The 21800-nt window shown below is 37.5% G+C and overlaps 1 protein-coding gene across 3 annotated transcripts in view; it reads right to left on the bottom strand.

Moving 5' to 3' along the window:
• LOC149949776 (neuroligin-4, Y-linked-like) overlaps positions 1-21800 on the bottom strand; it is a 213109-nt gene that overhangs the window by 106869 nt on the left and 84440 nt on the right. The window lies entirely within an intron of this gene.

Here is a 21800-nt window from a genome sequence, read left to right as displayed (position 1 = left end):
CAATGACAAAAGATAGTCTTTCTGTGCTTAGAAATTATTGTCGTGTACCCTGCTTAACTTAATTAAGCTATCCTTACAAAATTGTTAGTTTTTAGTAATATTAGTAATTAAAATAAGTTACACCATTTGCAATAAACTAGAGTACACGAAGAAAACAAAGTTGATTCGACGATACTACAACTTTTTTATACTCTTTAAATAAAAAATACTAGCAGATTACCTTGAATACTATGAGTTGTTTTCAAACGACATCATAATACAACTAATTAACTATCCTTAAACCAATTACTATCATCGTTGGACCAAAATACGTTGCCGAGATAAGAGTTCTAACTTCTAAAGCAATTCATTAAACCTAGTTCTCGAAGAGGGTTTGGCGTGTAGTTATTGCCGGTTATTGCGGATGAAGCACTTTCTTCCTAGCTTCTTTGATAAAGCAGATCACACCAAGAAAAAATTATGATTGAACGACACTACAGAAATGGTGATATTGATATGCAGTACATATCGTGTGAATTACATTGAATATCTAACATCGAAATCGTTTTCAAGCTAAATTTAAATGCGATATTGAAACTTTGAGCCGCTCGTCTAAAAAATATAGAGATCGGCGTTTGAATAAGAAATTATCCAATTACTTATTTTTATTCATAACCGACAATAATCCAAAAAATATCAGAAAAAACCCATTATTTTTGCATGTTAAATTGTTGTTTATTCGTTTAAAATGTTCATAAATAAACAGTTAACCAACATTTTTATGAATAATCGAAATTTGGCCGGTTAATTTATTTTAGTGTTGTTAATTTTCCGGAAAAATAAAACATTGAAACGTAAATTACTTTTTAAGGGTTTTTAATGTTTTTAACTTTTTATCATTATTAAATGTCTAATATAATCAAACATACTACAAAACATTAATAGTGTTACATTATTAATCAGTTTAAACTAGTCTAGAGGTTTAGTTTTACTTTCAGATTCGAAAAAATGAGGCTAAAATGCCGCTTCATTTAAATTTGCAAACAATATATTAGACTAATCATGAAAAGAAAACTTTTTTATTTTTTTCGGAAAAATACGGAATAATTTCCATAAAAAAAGGCTTCGGTCATTTTCCGTCTTACAACACTAATTTATTTGTTCCGTCGATCTCTAAAAAAAGAGAATTGTTTGAATTGTAGAACATTCTTCAAGATCGCAAATACTTTCTTCAAAACAATTTTTAAAAATCATGAAATTAACTTGAAAATCCTTAAATTGAATAGCAATATTATCAGTTTAAAAGGAGATAAAATAGGTGTATCCTTTTAAAATATTAGTAACGTAAACATGAGATAGAATTTCTAAAACTAGTCTGTGAATATTTTCTCATCCTTATCTTGTGAAGACGGACTTCCCCTAATTTATAACGTCGTCTGCGAAAACTCGGGGAAATTTAGGCCTATTAGGATATACATATCGTTTATTGAAGCAAATGTTTAAGTAGTCTCACTCTAAAACTTCAAACGATTCTGTGAGCGTTTAACCGGGAGTACCTCACGTAAACACTCCCGGTGTTGATGCAGAGTTGAGGCGGGTCCTAATGGGTTAATGTCAATGAAAAACTAAAAAAAATTGCTAAGCCTTTATTTAAAATTTCAGCCTGAAGTTGCCTAGAGATACTGATCTTTAAAATCTAGGTGTTCTCATTGAGAAAATTTCACTGAGGGCAGTAAGAGTTACGAGCAATTTCGTAGTAGCCCGAAGTATCTCAAAAGTACGTATCGAAACTGCTAGTCTTCTATAGATGTTGATGAAATCGCTCGCAAACCCGACACAAAATTAGAATGCCTATTAGGCGAAACTATAAAGTAAATTTGGTCTTAGCCAACTTTTTAAAACGGGAAAACAAAATCACGTGACTACCATTTCACAGGCAACTTCGATTCGGTAACTCGTGTTCATAGTTGGCCGTGCGACGATAAGGAAAAAAATATTAATTCCAGATACTGCAGACAACTAATTAACTTGCACCTTTCTATTACCAGATGTTTGAAGTAATAATAATAATTATGTAATTTAGATGAATCGATCAAAATTTAAACCGCCATTAGCAAAATAAAACGAATAATAGTTCGTATTTCTTAATATAGATGGCGCTCCAGTTCACCACCAAGCAGGGTTGCCACACGTCAGGGGAAACAGGGAAATAAGGGAAAAGTCAGGGAATTTAAAAATGGGCCTAAAAAGTCAGGGAATTTTAAGAATTGGTAAAAATTCAGGGAAAAGTCCGGGAATTCAATTTTATCTTGGCACTTTTTAAAGGTAATTTAACCCTAGATCTATGACAAATTCCACGATTATCATTTATTTCCTTGAATGTTTGGCTAATTTTTTCAACATTGCAATAACCTTTTTACTGAAATATAAATTCATCTAAATTTATTAACTTCTGATAAAAGTACAATAAAAAAGAAAAATTTTGGCCTTAATAAGTCAGGGAAAATCTGTTAAAATGGTCAGGGAAAACAGGCAATAGTCAGGGAATTTGAATCTGAAAATTTGGTGCCAACCCTGCCAAGTCACGTGACTACCACCTTTGCAGCCTCCTGGACTTTATAGTTTCGCCATTTGCGCAGTTTTAACCCGCCATTTTAAGTCGGCCCGAAATCGTAGCGCGAAAGAAACTTGGAAAAATGGAGAATACACAATGTACGATTCGGTCGGGTGGCGCAATGGGAACCGAACTCCGTCTCGAGATTCTGGAAACCATTAATCGGCTTAAACGAAACACCACACTGATTCCAAAGCGGGTCATTCTCCGAAAGGGATTACGTTCGTAAGACGGCGCCCGTAATGTCCGCTTTTCCTGCCAAAGACTCTGATGATGAAGGGGGAAAATACCATTTTTTTATGAATGTCTCGGGATCTCTAAGTCGAATAGGATAGAAATAAATTTCCAAATGGACTGTTTGTTCGTGGTTCGGAAAGTTTTTAAAACTACTTAAAGGAAGTGTAAATTGTTTTGAAAATTGGGGGTAGTGGCGGTTCATCCAGATAGGAGTATTCCACTCGTAAAGGCGTATATCAAACCAGCCAGAATCGTTAAAATGAAAATTATGTAAATAAGGAAGTGGCGAATCGAAAAGGAGTTGGACTTGTAGCTAGGACGACTTGTTTCGATTCTATCCCGATGGTTTGTGGGTAAATTAACAAGGTCACTGATAAAATGATTACAGGGTCTGATATGTTTATTTTTTGTATATTTATCTTAAAGCAAGTGTCGGCTCTAGGTGCAGTAGCTCTTTTTTTCAACAGATGTCGCTAGCGTCTAAATCAAAACAAGTTAGTTAAACTACATTTTGACTCAAAAGGCGGGTCATAAAAGTATGCTTCGCGTTGATTGGCTCGTTTGTAAATTAGTCAATAACTTCAATTATAGTAATTGTTTACAATATATTTTATATGGGATGTATAATTTAGGTTAAAGTTCACTAAGTAGAGTAAAAGTGGTGTAAATATAATCCTCTATAACGGCTCTCTGACGACGTTATTGTTTCGCTATTTTGAATTTTAGCTTCCGTTCCCTTTAATAGATGGCTCCACGCTCTCCACAAAAGTCATTTTTTTTCGAAGATTCGGATAGATTCATGGCCATCTCCAATAACAGGGGCCTTGCCACAATACAGGTGGCAATGATAGAGCTGACAGTTGCTTTAATTTCTATTGGCTGCCAGTAAATCAAATTTTATCTTCATAGTAATTGCAAAAGATGGCGCTTCGAACGCTACGAAACAACTCAATTTGAATACTATAGAGTAATAGCAGTGCTACGTCACACGACGTCAGCTTTGCTTTTTCCTATTCATAAAAAATTAACGCCCACAATGGCAGCCATGGCCAAAGCTACGGAGTGCTACTACTCTATTCATCTTGAAAAACTCTTGGGCTTATAGCAAGTGTGAAGAGGCAGTAACTTATTATTATTAATAGTAATTAAGGGTTGGGTGGTTGAGTCAAGACCAACCTAGCATTTCGACTAGAGGTTCATTGTGCATCTGTTACTTAAATTCAGATCCCCGTATAATAAACACTAAAAACAACGAATTGATCTTGCGCACCGAAATCACGCGATCGAGAGGCTAGACGCTTTAGAGGCTGCAGCCGTCGGAAGGGGAAAATTCGGAAATTGTATTCCCCCTTTCTGTAAAACGTTCAGCGTAAAGGTTCGTCCAATAAAATTTGTACACAACACTGCGTTAGCGTGTTTAAAGGCTAGCTGCCGTACCCTTGTGTTTGTTGCTCCTAGGTTAATGTTAGAAACACCTGAAGAATTCTGCGCGTGCTAAAAGTCCACTTCACTACCTTCCGTTTCCCATCAGTAAAGCTGTAGGTTTCATTAATGAAAATGCTTTTACGGCATACTTATAAGTTATTATGTTACGTATGGTAGTAGGGATAGAGCCTCCTACTAAAAACAATCAAGGTGAATTCCGTAGATCCACTCTTTGAAAGTTTTGGTCTCGGAGATTGAAATAAAAAAACTAAATGGACTGTTTATTCGTGGTTTAAAATAAAAAGCGGCTCTCGGAAACTTTTAAAGACTTCTTTAAAGTCTTCAAGTCTTCGTGGCATCTGAGTGAAATGGAGTACGGAAAAAGGACTTGAATTTTGGAGAGTTCATAGTTGAAAATGGGGTTTGAAATCGCCTATAATTATCTAATTGAATGAGGCAAAACTGTCTCCTCCTACGCATTGTAACCCGGCCACCTGAATTAAAGGCTTAAAAAGTCGCTTGATGACTTAGGCCTAAGGTGGTGCCTTGGGTATTAGCCTAGCTGATTATTATTATTATTATTATTATTATTTAATTTAGAAATTTTGTCAAAAAGTCTATACATTTTGTTTCAACCACCATTACACGTCACAATATATCCACCTAGCAGTGATTAATGGCTGGTAAATTAGGAAAGACCAAATGAAATGGTACTTTCCTTACTGTAAGATTAATACTGCTAACTTTCAAATCACCACGCTAGCAGTGAGGCGAGTCATGGTTTGTGCAAATGAAAACGTTTTGGCACTGCTCTCTACGCGCGGTCGCTATGACGACAAGACAAAACGCGTATTAGGCCTAGTGACTTGACTTTTAAATTCCACAAAAACCGGGGTCGATTTAGAAATGACACAGTGGCTGTTAACTACGACCCGGGCTCCCTGGCTGGGACTTTAGAATAGGCTCTAGCCTGGTCTAGGGTCCTCGAATTTAGGCCAAATTCCTGGCCCCTAGGATTTACATTTGCGCACATTCTTAACTGCCTCCGCGCGAGAAAGTACTCTTTTCATTTTTACGAGCGCAAATGGATTCTGCTCTCTTACAAGAGAGATATTAAAAAGTTGCGCTTAGCCTTAGACGTAAAATGAAAAACTGCGAATTTGAATTGAGCATAACGGCATCAGCCCCCGAGACAAAAACGATCCCTTATTTAATTACCTCCTCCTATTCTATTAAATTACACTCTTTCAAAATGGTCAGACGTCTTTCGTGACAAGGCAGCGCGTTTCCTCTCCCCCCAGCGCCACCCCTTCTCTTTTAAAACAAAGCGAACCGGAGTGAAGGGGCTTAAAACCCCTTCTTCCTTTTGTGATAAAGCGAGACCTCCTCGAAACTCCCCGATGCAAATTTGAGAGCTCCCTCCGTAATTATTTAAGTATATCTTTAACTCCCACGGAGAGCTTCTTTAGGTGTCAGCTATTTAATCGCCAAACTTCCCCCATCCGCGCCCGGGCGAGGGCAGGGCCGGGCTTTCCCCCGACTCGGGAAATGAAAGGGTGCCCGAGACTGATCCGTCGCGAGTCGATTAAGACGTCCTGGCGGGGAAGGAAGGGCTTCCGGTAGGGTTGGCGGGTTGGGGCTGGGGCTCAGGGCCGAGGCTGGGAAAGGTTAAACGAATGGGGTCCGCCCATCGCCCATTATTTCGAGAAAATCAGCTGCTGAGCGATTGCAGGGGTGCCCCTCTCTCCCTCCCCTCTCTCTCCTTCAGGGGTAAAGAAAAGATTCTTAGTTCCCGCAGCGCGTTCCATTCTGTCGCCTTTCGAAAGACGAAGAATGAGAGAATAGAGCGAGAGAGAGAGAGCGTGTGCTAACCCTGAGGCCTTTCACAACGACTATTTAAAGGCCGCATTAAGGGCTTTTTCGTCAATGACGGGGTGAAAGCGACATGTCCCTTATTAGCCAGCGCCCGATAAAGTTTTAATCCGCGTCATTTATAAAATTTTCGTTGCTTAGATGGATAAGACGCCATAAAATCGATTCGGAAATTCGCTACGAAGTATTCATACGAGTCCTCTGCACCCGCAACCTTCTCTTTATTTATATATACTTATTCTAATATACACGTGTTGGACGATTAAATAATACTAAAATGTTTAATCTCATTGAGGAGCCGGGTTCGATCTCAGCTTGTAGCGCTGGGTGAAACCTCGGAACTACTACTTCTGCGTTGAGTTCGGTTTCCCCTTTCCATAAACATTTGTAGAGGTTAACGGTAATAGTTAGTGTAGGGAGCTGTTGGCTCGCGTGGCATGAAGGGCTTGCCGTTACCATCCTACGCATTGTAGTCGATAGATGACTTGGGTCTAAGGTGGTGCCAATAGTATTAGCCTAACTGATTATAATTTTAACTTTTTTAGTAAAATATAAATATATAATAGGCCTAGTGTAAAGTTTATAAAAATCGTACTGTAGGGAGCTGTTGGCTCCCGTGGCATGAAGGGCTTGCCACCACCATCCTACGCATTATATATATATATATATATATATATATATATATATATACTATGCACGCCCAAGACAATTGTCCGCTTCGCACGAAATTTGACCTGTGGCATTGTGACCCCTGCCGTCAGGTTTTAGGGGCGTCTTGAGATTGCTAACCTTCGTAGTTTTTGACCACGGGACCAATAACCGGTGACCGCAAGACCGGAACCCCTGACCTCGCTCTGTCAAGAGACACGGGAGTTTATCTCTCTGGCTCTAATTGCCTCACTTAGCTGCTGCATGGCACGACCTTCAACCATTTTCGCTAGCGTTCGTTCTCTTTTCTCAGCCCCCCCCCCTCCCCTCTCTATCTGTGTCACGCAGCCACCTTTGCCCGGGCCGTATTCATTCCACGCATACCCATAATACCAACCGATATGCCATTTGATTTTAAACGCCTGCAATTTCCAATCAATCTTAGCTTCGCAATGACAACTATAAAGCGCAAGGACAGTCACTTAAAACTGCGGAAAACCCATGCTTTATGTGGCGTGCTCAAGAGTTGGAGCTGCAAATAACCTGTACATACTTACTCCAAACGGAGAAACTACAAATATTGTGTACAAAAACGCTTTATCATAAAATTTTACATCTTAAACTAATCAAAGAAATCAAATATATGTTAATATTACAAGATATGATATTCTGCAATATTAAACGTTTGCAATTTAAAAAATGCCTATTTACTATTTAAAAATAATTTAATTTGCATATTTAAAGTAATGTGCATTTTGTTCCCGTTTTCTAAACCCCAATTTACTCAACTAGCTGAAAGCACAGCTGGAGGCCGGGCTTCTCAGCTAGTAATTATTACAATATTACCAAAGAGTATAAAAACTACGTAACCTAGAGATATAATGACGGTCGAAAGCAGTAAAGGAAGTTGTAGCAACCGGGGGGGAAGGCACTCAGTGAATTTGCACTTCAAATTTCGGTACCACAGCGCCACTACGGCAGTATTTAGTACAATAAATAATAAAACCGGAGAAAAATGGCAGTTACGGTGTTGCGGAGGTGCTAAATTTGGCATTTGGGATATTTAATTGTCTAATATCTGTCAATTCAATAAAGTGACAGTAATTGGTTACTGTTTCGTGATTTTTTTAGTTAGAATTTGTGGATTCGTTGTTTCGGTGTTTATTTTGAAAAAGTGAAGAATAAGGCGTTTGTTCTCTAACGTTGCCAAGTCCTAAAGGTAACCAATTCCTTAAGGAATTTTCAAGAATGTTGAACTAAATCAAAATGATTGCCACTTAAAACTGCCGTAGTGGCGCTGCGGTACCGAAATTTGAAGTGCAAATTCACTGAGTGACTTCCCCCCCCGGTTGCTACAACTTCCTTTACTGCTTTCGACCGTCATTATATCTCTAGGTTACGTAGTTTTTATACTCTTTGATATTACCACAGTCTTGCTTTAAAATTATTCAAATACTTCAGAAAAGCGGTATAAAATATGTATATATTTAATAATTTCCATTCGTTTATTTCTCGGAACTTGTGAAGTTAATTTTTTCTTTTGAATGCTTCTGATTAAAATTGGAAGTCGTTTTCCAAAACGCAGGTAAATTTGGCTGCTTTCTGGCGAGCGAAAATTTGTGCGCAATATTGTTGGATCAAGTGAGTGGGCGTAAAAGTTTCAAAACTAATTAGGCTGATGGAAGTTTTCGTTCAACTATTATGATACATGAATAATTCTATAATTGTTTACCGATTAGTTTTTAGCGTAATTGGGCGTTATAATTTTGGAAAACACTTAATTATAAAACTGATATTAATTTGTTTTCAATTTATACATAATAGATGACTTCCTAATAAGTTTCTCAGTTGTTTGACTTGAATCAAAGTTTCATTAAAAACCAAGGATAACTATTTCCGGGCCGCGTTTCTGACTATAGCCAATATAGACAACTGGCCAGGGACCGCACATTTGAAGGCTTCGGATTCTTAAGATTATAGTTACAGATATATTATGAAAAAAGTTAAATGCTACATTGGGGCCAGGCTAGGAAACTTTGCCCAGGGCCCGGAAAACGGCCAACGTAGCCCTGGATGTAGTACATTATTAATTAACAAATTGGCCCTATGAATCAGTGATCCCAGCAATCTGGTCCAACAAAGGCAGTTTTGACCAGAAAACAACATCGGCCAAGCAGCGGCGAAATGCGAACATTAGGGTTCGGGTTCGTGTGATAGGACTTTATAAACAAATCAAGGTAACCAGCGTAAAAAAGGTAACTTAAACAGTACTTAAAGTTCCTGCTGTTTTTGTTGCAGCCTACTTCCAGGGGCTAGTAGGCCACACTTTGAAGCTCTCTGGCGCTCTTTTAACTCATCGTATGAAAATGGGAATAAAACAGGCATACTTCTCAACTCACCCCATACGACTCCTTACAAGTTTTGCCTAACCTTTTGAAATACCCTTTATATCTAAAGCCTGGTTCACACGTTACCATTTTGTCGTTGGCGACCAATCACGCGCGCCTAAAATTTGAAAATTGCGTTGTATTAAGGGGTTTTTTTTGAAGTCGCATGCGACTACGACCCAAAATTGTTAGGAACATATTTTATGGCGCGCGACTGGCAGCGTCGGTTGTACTAAAAGTGAGTGTAAGTGGGAACATTTCGAGGTTCATTCTGTGCTGCTAAAATTATATTGGAAAGTGCGGAACGGTTTTTGTCATTTTTGGGGTGGGTTTATCGCGCACAAGTTGATTGATTTTATTTATCCGTGGATAAAATGTCGAAACGCAAGCAAAAATCATTGGAAAACTCGCAGCAAGTTTTCAGTATTGAACAAGAGGAACAATTATTTGATTTTTACGCGGAAAACGAATTTCTATGGAAAGACCAAAATCCGAGTTATTTTAAGCAAAATAAACGATACATTTTCTTTCGATAAACAATTTTAAGGCTTCTTCTTGTTTCTTTAAAGAATGTGGGCATCTACTTTGTTATTGGCTTTAGTAAGCGTATGGTGTGAATGAAATTAGGATGCGGCAACGAATCGCACGCGACAAAATGGTATCGTGTGAACCAGGCTTACGGTATAGTAATCGATTTTTTAAGTTTAATATTTAAATCAGATTTAAATATTCAATGATGACGCGTTGGTTTATTTAAAAAGAATTTCAATGTCAATTTTGAAATTAATGCCTAGCTGATTATTATGATTATTATAAAAAATTACAGTTGATTATGATTACCGAGATGATGCGAGATTGTAAATTTTTGCCTTAACTAGATGCAAATTAAATATACTGCCTATGAACAAAAGTGACATAATTACCAAAAGTGTGACAATCCCTGTACTTTCGTATGCTAATGGTTTAATGATTGCTCGATTCCAGATCGACCACATAAAAGACTATTTATTGTCGCCTTTCTCGATTTTTTTTAGTCTATGGTATTATATCGTAGGTAGATGGCGATAGCATCTCCATAGAACGACGAAAAATAAAAAATACACTAACTTTGACCAGTGCTACTTAGTTCCTCCGTTCCTCACTGCGAGGCGTTATTTTTGGGTTTTAACTTCCTTCCCTCCCCAAGGCATACTTTCCCCTTCTCCCCTCCCAACTTGTATTTCGCTCATAACATTCATTATTATATAGGTCCGATTGACACACTTTTGTTAATTATGTCACTTTTGCTATGAACTAGCTAAGTGTTTGTTTAAAATGAAAGCGTAAACGAGTATAGTCTAAAGCAGTGCTCTCGACAGTTCTTCAGTTTTTTTATCATTTGTGAATGAAGCAGAGAACACGACGACGCAATATTTTGTTTGAAAAAAGTACAACTAGACTTATGATAACAAATTCGTCTTTGTAATTACAACGATAATGCTATAAAACCAACGAACAACTAAAATACTGTCCATGAATACATTTCGAAATAGGGAACAATTATCTGTTCGAATCCCGCCAATTAAAGTTTTGAGTCATGATGTGGTTTAGTGGGAAATTGGAATCAGCCAGGAAAGATTCTTGTTTCATTTTAATGGAGCAGATGGATTTGTAAGTATCTGTTAGAAACTGCAGTGTTGCGTGTATTTACAAATTAGCCTCGTTCATAAAAGCAATAGGTAAAACATTAAAATAATATTATAATTCATCCAAGAACTCAGCAGGGTTATTATTCAAGCGAAGATTCCATATTTTCAACTTACAAGATGGCGAAATATTCGTTCGATTGTTAGATACCACCAAGAATGTATTTATTTATATTTAGGAAGAATGATTATGTTGCGGCAATCGCCGGGCACGTTGAACGCCTTTCCCCCGTCTCGCGCGGGGGGAAAGACAAAACGTCACCGGCGTTTGATTACCATCGCGTTAGGTGACGTAAATTTTAAGCAGCCAATGAAATACCGGGACTATTCGTACTGGGGGGACCAACGGGTGGATTGAGAGAAAGGCTAAAAACCGTCTCGACATAGACATTCTCCCTAGGTATAAATAAATACATTCTTGATAAAACATTCTTGCATAAAATTAAAAAATATACTTCCAAATATAATTTTTACATTTTACATGGTCATGCGGTAAATTTGCGTCCATTGGAATCTGCCTCGAACTTACGAAGGTACATGTAGATGTTGCCCTCTTACGAGCTAGATATATTATGCACTTCCGGTTGCATATAATTAATTCCTGGCAAACTATCTGACTTGGATTGTGTAGAAGATGCCACTGACTCTGCTCCGACTGGATCGAGTTCTGGCTATTCAAATGATGTCAGGCATTTTGCTACATTTCACTTCGATCGGAATATCAGTGAATGTCAAATTAAATTCAGATTAAGGAGGTAGGGAACGTCATGTGTTGAGTTATGTTAAGTTTGTACGGTTGTTTACTGGCGTATTGATACCACCATAGGCATAGAAACCGGTAACCGATTAAATGCAATTTTGATAGTAGCTAATACTACCGACGATATGTATACTGAGGTAGCTTAAATTTTAGAATTCCATCTGTGGTCCAAGATATTTCAGGTTGAAGTCTATCACCGGTCAGCGCCCGTTAAATATATTCGTACTTTTCGCGAGATTTAACGTTAAACTTTAAAAATTAATTAAAAATAGGATTAATGATGCTATTGAAAAATTATTCATTCCATGACATGACATAATTAAAGCCGTTGTCCAATTGGCCCGAGAATAGCCAATGAAGAATCAGTCTAGCTACGGACATCAATGACCGAGTTGCGATTGGATGTTCTACGCTCAATTATAGAGCTGTTCTTTCTGTACCCGTGATATGTCTTCCACTACGCAATAGGCCCTTCAATTAAACATTTTCAAGATAATCGCCAAGAAGAAATATTTCCGAGGACCTGCAAGTTACTGCTTGTTGAAACATTGTTCACTTTTCACCTGGTTACAGCCTTTTTACAGGTGAAACGTTTCCATTATTTCAACAAGCACCAAATAAACGGTAACTTGCGGGTCCTGGCTCTCAGATATATTACTTCTTGGCGATTTCCTTAATGATGGTTTATTGAATCGCCTATAGTAACAATGGCGTGGGGTTGAGCTTTAAGTCCTGCCCGATGTCGAGAACAAAATTGCCAGATGGGTGTATATGAATACTTTCATGATAAGACGATATCGGTTAATGACTGTTAGTTACAAAAAGCGATTGCTTCATCGGAAATTTGAAAACCGGAAAGTTGCCTTTAATTTAATTCCAAATAAAATAATAGTTTACTTTTTCAAAAGTACAAACATTAATTCTCAGAATATCTGAAGTGTGGCCCAGAGATTTGACTTATCATTATCTACAGGAATTAAAGGGTGGACATTATTGAAACTTAAAACGTAACGAAGGAAACGGAAATCCTCTTATGTTTCGGCGTAGCTTTGATAGACTAGCGAGAAATCAAAATTTAATAACCACTTATTGACTTGAAAGAACTAGCATGTCGTTCTTCTGGGTAAAGTTTTAAAATTCACTTTATAAAATAATGACTTTCTCGTCAGTTTTATTTCTTTTCAATTTGTCGGTCATGTCGAGCTACGGTGAGCACTTATAGAATAACATAAAACAAATGTCGTAAATGCATTTATATATCCACGAATTGTTATCCGTAGCCTGGGCCGTAGGACGACAGAGCATCGAGGGGTGCGGGGATCCTGGAGTTCCGGCCTTTGGTTACATCAGCCCGCCTAATGACGCCCCTTATGAAGTTGGTTCAAATATCACATACTCCTGCCAACCCAACCACCTGCTGTTTGAGGATTCCAAGAGAACTTGCTCCAAGGATGGACTCTGGTCCGGAAAAATTCCGATTTGCGGTAAGTACCAACTGCAGTCTTTAGTCACATAACGCTTCGCTGATCACCCGGATGTCACTTTTAACGTAAGGTCCAAGATTGGCAATTAAGAATGGCCGACAGTCCAGAATTAAAGATAAGTATTACGAAGTTGACAAAGCAACCGACTTGGACTACGACACTTGCACCTTCACCCTACTTAAAAAGACCTTTTCCTGGTTCGGAACGATATATCCTGGTATACATGTTTCCGCAGTCAAAGTTACCTTGCCGAGTAAGTATTTTTATTAGCCTCAAAGTAACGCGGTGACTTAACTATCTTGACCATTATAAGAAATTATGTAAATGAATACACTTAGAATGTCTTAGACCACATTGCCGCTGTGTTGCGATTATACTGGTAGAGAGGGTGGGGCTCAAGCTACGCCCAATAAAAAAGGGCACCTTGGGTATTAGCCTAGCTGATAATTATTTCAATAGCTGAAAACTATTCGTGAGTTCTGAACCGTTAAGAGAACGGCCTAGGACTGAGCTGTAACGTCACGCAAAAGTTCTAGATAGTTCAGAACTTTTGATGTGCAGACGAATTTTAGAGATTTCAACCTTGAATTCCGGCCAGTACTTGCTCTTGAGCAGGTACCATTTAGAACGGTTCCGAACGGTTCAACAAGAGGTTCTTGTCTGCGAATAGTTTGCATTTGGGTAGTTCTAGATTTTTTTTGCCGAATAGTGCGCATGGGGTCTGGTTGAACGGTTCAGAACTCACGAATAGTTTTCAGTTATTATTATTGGTCTTCCTTATTCATTTCCTCTTTTAAACCATAATAACATCCGCTGCTACGTTAGAAAGAGCCATTGAATTGGGAATAATACTGCTAGAATTACCATAACGATTTCGGTTGCCATGGTTACGCGGGACCTGTTCTGATAAGACTGTACGAAATCCATCTATATATTGTAAAGTTATATGGCTAAAAATAAATAATTATTAGCTAACTCACCGTAACTTGAGTTAAAAAGGATCGTGTTGAAAGAATAAAATTATTTTTAAACAACTTCAAAGGTTTGTTGGTTACGAGTAATCATACATTTCAATTTCGCGTCAGATTCGCGAAAAAATTAAATTGCAATATAGTTGCCACCACTAGAGACAGATGCCGCCACGGTAGAACGATAATGGTGATAAAGTCTCCTTATTGAACGAAATTGGTCCCGCTCCAGCCAGATTTAATTGTACACAAGTACCTCTATTTATTCCCAACTCAATGAAAAAAAACATGGCAAATCCAAAGACTTACGACTGAACAAAAAACGATTAATTTTTCTAATTAACATACATTTAAACGAAAGGTCTTAGCTCGTAGCACGACCATACTCTTAGTTACTTGACATTGAAATAAACTGTTTCCCACACTTCACTTCACATTCAGTGTCACCCGTCGGCGAATCAAAAACCACTCAAATTTTAATAATAACTCAAAGTCAAAGCCCCAAAATCCTATATCGGGGGTCTACAACTGCGCTATGTAGGACACACTTGCACTCAATCTACAGTCAAATCTTTGGTCTTAACCACCCTACCAACCTTAGGTTTAATACACCACTTCAGTATTTATCGCGGTGATATCTACCACCGGTTTTCGAAAGACAATACCATTGAATTTTTGTAGAATCGTTGAAGAGCAAATTACGTACTGAACATTTTATTTTCTGATAGTAGATGGCGCGTATTACCGAAGAGGTGTATTAATGGTGGATGAGCTGATGTTCTCAGTAACTGAAATCCATTTACAGAAGTGATTAACGAAGTGGCCTTCAACATGACAGTGTGGATCGAATCTGATATCTCTGACACGCATTTCGAGTGTGTCAAAAGCGAAATATACCAAAGCAAAGGCTTAACCGACTTTTTCGTTTACTTGTGCCCCAAAAACAGCGAAGGAACCGAAATTCACGTAGAAAGTGTTTCCAACGACTCGATGTTCTTTAGTCTTTGCGAGGTGGAAATCTTCACGACTGAAAGTAGGAAATTTTTACATAAATCGAGCGAGGACTCCAAATGAAATATAAACAAAATTTTAGATGTGGCCTGTAGTGTTCCGGATAGCCCCAGGAACGGAAATATGACGGCCAAACGTTATTGGGATGAGACCTACTACGTTTACTCTTGCGGCCCTGGATTCAAGTTGAGGGGCTCGAGAGTATCACGCTGCAGATCAGACGGTATTTGGCACCCCAAAACACCAACTTGCGTCGGTAAAGCCTTCATCTTTATTTAGTTTCAAATTAGCTAACTCAAATATTTTATTTACGTAGAAATTGCCGCTTCTGCAAAATGCCCCAAACTCGATTCCAAAGTTCCCAATGGAATCTTAGAATACGTCTATGATATGGTCATCCTGAAGTGCAACGACGGATTTGAACCAATGTATGATTGGAATAGCAGGTGTATCCTCAACGAAACGAGAAAATATTATTGGTCGCCAATTCCAGTTTTTGAGTGCAGAAGCAGCTTTCATGGTATTCACGGATAATTCTATTTACCTTCATTCTCAGTAGAATTTGTCAAAAATTGGACGAAAATTATCGAATGTGCTGTTACTGATAGAAAACTTATTTTTGACCATTATTGCACAAACAAATAATATTAAATATTTTAGCCTCTTCCAGTCATTGAATTTCGTGTGTAAATGGACGGGATTTAGTTCTAGAAATGACATTTAATGGTTAATTATCAGCAGATTACCTGCCCAACAATGAGGAACTTTTCGTTTAATAACAGCCGCTGTTGTTTCAGGGTATTATATGGATGTTTAATTAACTGTTAAATAGAATGACCCTCCCCTCCCGTTTAGGACCCAAAAGGTGAAGTGGTAGAGTTGTTAGCACTTTCACCACGCAGCTTGTAGCACTGGGTGAAAACTCAGAAAATCTCTTTGTAAGTAGAGTGTACAAGTTATCTCCTCACGGGTTAAAGCCCAGGGGTTATCTCACGGGTTAAAGCCCAGGGGTTATCTCCCGAGTTCTACCATTTTCCCTTCCTATAAAAACTTGTAGAAGTTATCGGTAATAGTGAGTGTAGGGAGCTGTTGGCACGCGTGGTATGAAGGACTTGCCACCATCAATTTAACCTGGCCACCTGAACTAAGGCAATAAAAGTCACTAGATAACTTGGGTCTAGGGTGGTGCTTTAGGTATTAGCCTAGCTGATTAATATTATTTTTTTTTTAAACAATCTAGTGTCTTTACTATACTTATAGATATTTGAACATTAAATCGTTCAGAGGGTTAAAATGGGATCTGGTACCAGTATTGATCAAGTTTCAGTAAATGGTCCTATATTGAATTTTAATTGTTAAATACGCGAATAGGTAGAATAGTCGATAATGAAAAAAAGACCAAAAAGCTAAACACTCAACAAATTTGAAGAAATTAATATTAAAAAAAACTTTCAAATAACTCGTACCAATAGGTCTTCGAGTCCATAGGTGTTTTTTTTTAACAGTGCAATTTTAAATATGATTTGCGTACGTTTTCGGGCATTCAATTTTGTTTATGTTTCCTTATTAATATTATTCTTTTAGTCCATTTTATATACATTTCTCAGAAACGTTTCTACTATTTACTCCCCTTAAGACCAAAAGTGACATAATTACCAAAAATGTGTCAATCGGACCTATTTCCTAATGAATGTTACGAGCGAAATAGAAGTTGGGAGGGGAGAAGGGAAAGTATGCCTTGGGGAGGGAAGGAAGTTAAAACCAACAAATAACGCCTCGTAGTGAGGAACGGAGGAACTAAGTAGCACTGGTCAAAGTTAGTGTATTTTTTGATTTTTCGTCGTTCTGTGGAGATGCTATCGCCATCTACCTCCGATATAATACTATAGACTAAGAAAATATCCAGAAAGGCGAAAATAAATAGTCTTTTATGTGGTCGATCTCTAGTCGAGCATTCATTAAACCTATAGCATACGAAAGCACAGGGATTGTCACACTTTTGGTAATTATGTCACTTTTGTTAAGACGAATACACTAGCTCTTCGAAATTGAACATTTGTTTATTTGTTAATTATAAATCATCAATATTCATTTTTGATGCTGGTCGTCCCTATGACATAATCACCATAATAATATCACCAAACACGTTCAAATTGCTCAAAATTCAACGATTAATTTATGGTTTTCCCACTACAAAATTAATCGTACTATTATTACTGACCAAAATAGTAATAAATTACTAGTGTAACTTAAAATGACGTAGTTCCGGTATAGGTTTATGATATGTGACGTAACATTTTAGTAACCCCACCCTTCATCCCTGTAACATTAGTCACTAGTGTATAATATTGTGACATAAGCGTGACACTTCCTATTCTTCACATGCAAAAGTTTTACTGACAAGGAGAGTACCCGAGGTGTTTATTGCCGATTTAGTTCAAAGTCGGCCGTAATGTGGACCTATATGAGATATGAAATTTCCCAAAAGGAGACGTTGCACTACCCATTAGATTTGCCATGGCAACCGAAAATGTTTTTGACCACTTACAACCAAAATAAGATTTTTCCCTTATTTTACCCAAAATTTGTTACAAATTTACCATAAAAATGTTTCTATTTACCCAACTTGATGAAATTTACCTAAATGTGGTCCAAATTACACATTTCGTGATTTTAAAAATTTTTCAAAATTTTCGTAGCTAAGACCCTGTGAAACCGAGAAAATCACATGCTTTTTTAAATGGAGATTTTATTGTTTTAAGTGATCAAAAACATTTTCGGTTGCTATAGCAAAATGAATGGGTAGTGCAACGTCTCCTTTTGGGAATTTCATATCTCATATAGGTCTACATTACTCCCGACTTTGAACAAAATCGGCAATAAACACCTCGGGTACTCTCCTTGTGAGAGCTATTCAGAAGGCCGACTGCATTACGGGCTTCGTCACCATTTTGCGTCCGCTTGCTCTTGCGTCACTTGTAGCCTTTCACAGCGCCTCGCTAGGGGATAATTTCTTCTTGCGCTGCTAAAATATTCCCCAAAGTGACAAACTTATGGAATTTGTATTATAGACTTATGGTAATACTTGTACCAACCCATCTTCCCCCTTATTGCGTTACGTCATTTGTGGAAGATTCCCTTATGCTAGGCGCCCACTGGCTCTCCGTTTCGTATCCGTCCTGCCTTCCACAAGGCATTGTCTCCGTTACGAAGCAAAGGCTTGTGGAAGCTAGGACGGAGACGTTACGAAGAGCAGTGAGCGCCTGGCCCTAGCCCACGTGTGACCGTAGCTTAATTTATTTTTATTGCAGAAACCGATTTGTGTGAACCCTTCCAAGACGACTCTAATGTCAACGGGAAATGGGTTGACGAAGAAAGCCACGATGACGTCTGGAGAAGTACGTTGAAGTGCGACCAAGGATTTGGAATGATTGGTGGTCCTTCGACCGTCCAATGTCGCAGTAAGCGGCTAGGTTGGAGTCGAACCAACGCCACTTGTCAGAAATCAGTGAGAAACCTTACTGATTTATTTGGTTGGATTTCGTCACTGTTCGATATCGATCTATTTAGAATAACAACGGAGTTTTCCGAGACATCGATGAAACAAATATTCACAACGATTTCTCACAACTCTATTACGACTTCTGAGACATCGATTGAAGAACAGTTAACTACCACTTCCAAAACACCGATTGAACAACCTTTAATTATGACTTCCCAGGCACCGATTGAAAAACAGTCATCTGGGACTTCCCAGGCACCGATTGAAAAACAGTCATCTGGGACTTCCCAGGCACCGATTGAAAAACAGTCATCTTTGACTTCCCAAGCACCGATTGCACAACAGTTCATTACAACTTCTGAAATATGGATTGGACAACAGCTCACTCCAACTTCCGAGACACCGATCGAGCAACAGTTAAAAACGACTTTCGAGACACCGATTGCACAACAGTTTGAAACGACTTTCGAGACACCGATTGAACAACTTTTAAATAAGACTTTCGAGACACCGATTGAACAACAGTTTAAAACGACTTTCGAGACACCGATTGAACAACAGTTTAAAACGACTTTTGAGACACCAATTGAACAACAGTTTGAAACGAATTTGGAGGCACCGTTTGAACAAAATTTAAATACGACTTTCGAGACCACGATTGAACAGTTAATAACTTCTTCCGAGACACCGATTGAACATGATTTATATACGACTTTCGAGACAACGATTCAACAACATTTAAATACGACTTTCGAGAAACCAATTGAACAATTAAATACGACTTTCGAGAAACCAATTGAACAATTAAATACGACTTTCGAGAAACCAATTGAACAACTAATTACGTCTTCCGAGACCCGGCTTGAACAAAAATTAACTTCGACTTCCAAGGGTTCGATTGAGCCACATTTACCTGAAACTTCGAAGACATCAATTGCAGAAAAGATAACTTCTACTTACGTGACACCAATTGAACCACAGTTAACTACGACTTCCTGGACACCAATTGAACCACAGTTAACTACGACTTCCAGGTCACCAATTGAACAACAGTTAACTACAACTTTCAGGACACCGATAGAACAACAGTTAATTTCTGGTAGTGAGTTTTCGAAAATAATTATGATATTTTGAAACATTTGGCTTTACTTATTTAATTTCCTACATTGTGTAGATTCCGTCTTCGTTAAAGGCCATTTACCAAATGGAGGCTTTTTCGCGAGTGAGTTGGAAGTAACTTTAAAGGATGTTTTAAGATGATTAATTTTTGTTTGTTGCAGAACCAAATTTCAACTACTTAAATGTTGTACTTGGATGCTTGTTGGCAATTGCAGTTTTTCTAGTTGTAATGTTCATCTTACCCAAATGGCGTAAGAAACAACTTAGAAACTTTGAAAGCTCTCCGACAAACTTTATCTGGTCAAAAGAGGCAAATGAAATTCCCAAATTCAATAGACCGCCTATGTTTTTGCCAAGAAACTTGGCACCATGGCGAGCTCTGCAAATGCAAAGTGAATCAAATCTCACGCCCTATTACAGCGTCATCACTGATCAGGGTGACTACTTGACCATTTTGGAATATCCTCCAGAACATTCCAATGGAACTTTAACCGATCCGCATCTGTACGAAGAATGCGTCCCCCGAACTGAAGATGGCCCACTTTACAATGACTTTACCACAGTACCACTTCCATAAATTACAGATTCTCAGAATTGAATGTTAGGTCATTGGTTGTATTTGGTGAACAAATCCTTTCCGGGATTTTTCTGTTACCGCTTAAGCATAAAAATCATGAAATATCTTTATATTTGATGTCATGAAATCGCATTAGCTTAGAAGTTATGATATAACTTTAGCTTGTATGTCATGAAATCCTATTAGCTTAGAAGTGATGATATCACTTTATCTTATATTTCATGAAATCGTATTAGTTTAAATATCATGTGATCGCTTTAGCATAAATTTCATGAAATCGCCTTAGCTGATATGTAAAAAAATTGTATTAGCTTAAATATCATGAAATATTATTAGCTTATATGTCATGAAATCGCATTAGCTTAGAAGTTATGATACCACTTTAGCTTATATTTAATGAAATCGTATTAGCTTAGAAGTTATGATATCACTTTAGCTTATATGTCATGAAATCGTATTAGCTTAGAAGTTATGATATCACTTTAGCTTATATGTCACGAAATAGTATTAGCTTAGAAGTTATGATATAACTTTAGCTTATATGTCACGAAATCGTATTAGCTTAGAAGTTATGATATCACTTTAGCTTATATGTCATGAAATCGTATTAGTTTAAATATCATGAGATCGCTTTAGCATAAATTTCATGAAATCGCATTAGCTGATATGTCAAAAAATTGTATTAGCTTAAATATCATGAAATATTATTAGCTTAAATGTCATGAAATCGCTTTAGCGTAAATTTTTATCCTATTTCAATATGTAGATCTTCTGATAATAACAGAACGCATCTATTCAGATTAGCAGAGAGTGTGGAGAGCACTCTTCACCGCGTATTTCTCGGCAGACAAACCAATAAAAACTGTCTCTTCGCCAAGTTAATAAATTTTGATCTTAGCCACACTATGATGAAACTTATTAAATTTCCATAATTTTTTTTATACGAAGTCGTTGTTTTGTGCAAATAAAAACATTTTAGAGGTTCTGTTTGTATTTAAGTTATTTTTAAACTATGTTACAGAATGACAGCCATACCCATACAGAAAACGAAAAAATACCAATTGATATATTTTAAAAATGTAAACTTACACATGGTTCATGGGCTGACGTCATGTTTTTGTTTTAAATTGACGTAGCGAAAATAACCTTGCTGAATGATATGTAACATAACCACTCATAAGAATGCGATAAAGGTATTTTGTTTAATAAAACCTGGTCCACGGGATATGATATAAATTACGTCACTTCCCATTCCGGGACGAGAATCGCGTCATCAACTTTACAGATGGAAAATTTAAGTTAGTGAAGTGGATTTTGAATTTATCTCGCGCTCCTGACTCTAACAATTTGTCAACTCTATAACTCGGATCTCAAGATTTTGTTTCAATGGTAACATTTTCAATAGCGCATGGAATATAAATAATATTTTCCTTTTCAGTATTAAATGTTCCGTGTGAAACAAGGTGTCACTATTATGTTTTCTATGGAAATTATATACAGACGCATTCTTTTGTTACGTATGATGATGTCGA

This window comes from Leiobunum rupestre, chromosome 3, assembly GCF_980474605.1.
Source record: "Leiobunum rupestre chromosome 3, qqLeiRupe1.1.hap1, whole genome shotgun sequence".
NCBI classification, from domain to species: Eukaryota; Metazoa; Arthropoda; class Arachnida; order Opiliones; family Sclerosomatidae; genus Leiobunum; species Leiobunum rupestre.
Note: the sequence above shows the minus strand (reverse complement) of the source record. Positions and strands in the feature narration are given on the sequence as shown.